Source organism: Pteropus alecto, unplaced genomic scaffold (assembly GCF_000325575.1).
Source record: "Pteropus alecto unplaced genomic scaffold, ASM32557v1 scaffold50, whole genome shotgun sequence".
In the NCBI taxonomy this organism is placed as follows: Eukaryota; Metazoa; Chordata; class Mammalia; order Chiroptera; family Pteropodidae; genus Pteropus; species Pteropus alecto.
This window is the reverse complement of record NW_006431918.1, coordinates 1630666-1631136: the sequence shown is the minus strand read 5'-3', so window position 1 is coordinate 1631136 and position 471 is coordinate 1630666. Positions and strand designations below refer to the sequence as shown.

Below are 471 nucleotides of genomic sequence, written 5' to 3'. Positions count from 1 at the left end.
AAAACTAAGCTGGGATCTGCTTTCAGCGCCTGGAAGGATGTCGCCAGCCCCTACTTCACCGCTCACTCGCCGCCCTCCCCGCCTCAGCGGCCCTCACCCCACCCCATCCCACCATCTGGGCTCTATGCAGAGCAGCCGTGGGCAAGTCCAGGCGGGCCAGGTCCCGTCGCACCCAACGCCCCTCCCGTAGTCCCATTACAGGGCGGGGGGCGGGTGGACAGCAGCTTTCGACTCTGGCGCAGCGGGGAGAAGGCAGCAGGATGTCCGCGTCAGGGACCGCGGGCTGCCCGTCCCTAAAGGAACCCCCGGGCCCCGAAACGAGCAGACGAGAAAGAGGTCGCGCAGGGGTTCTGCAAGGAGCCAGGCCTCCCCCGCCCACCGAACGCCCAGGCCCGAGGATGCTCCTCCCGGGGCCCCCGGAGCCCGGGCCGCGTCCAGCCCGCCCCGCCCACGGGGCCCTCGGCGGTGCCG

At 71.3% G+C, this 471-nt stretch overlaps 1 protein-coding gene across 3 annotated transcripts in view; it reads right to left on the bottom strand.

Moving 5' to 3' along the window:
- SCOC (short coiled-coil protein) overlaps positions 1-471 on the bottom strand; it is a 30529-nt gene that overhangs the window by 4662 nt on the left and 25396 nt on the right. The gene's annotated exons all lie outside the window — the stretch shown is intronic.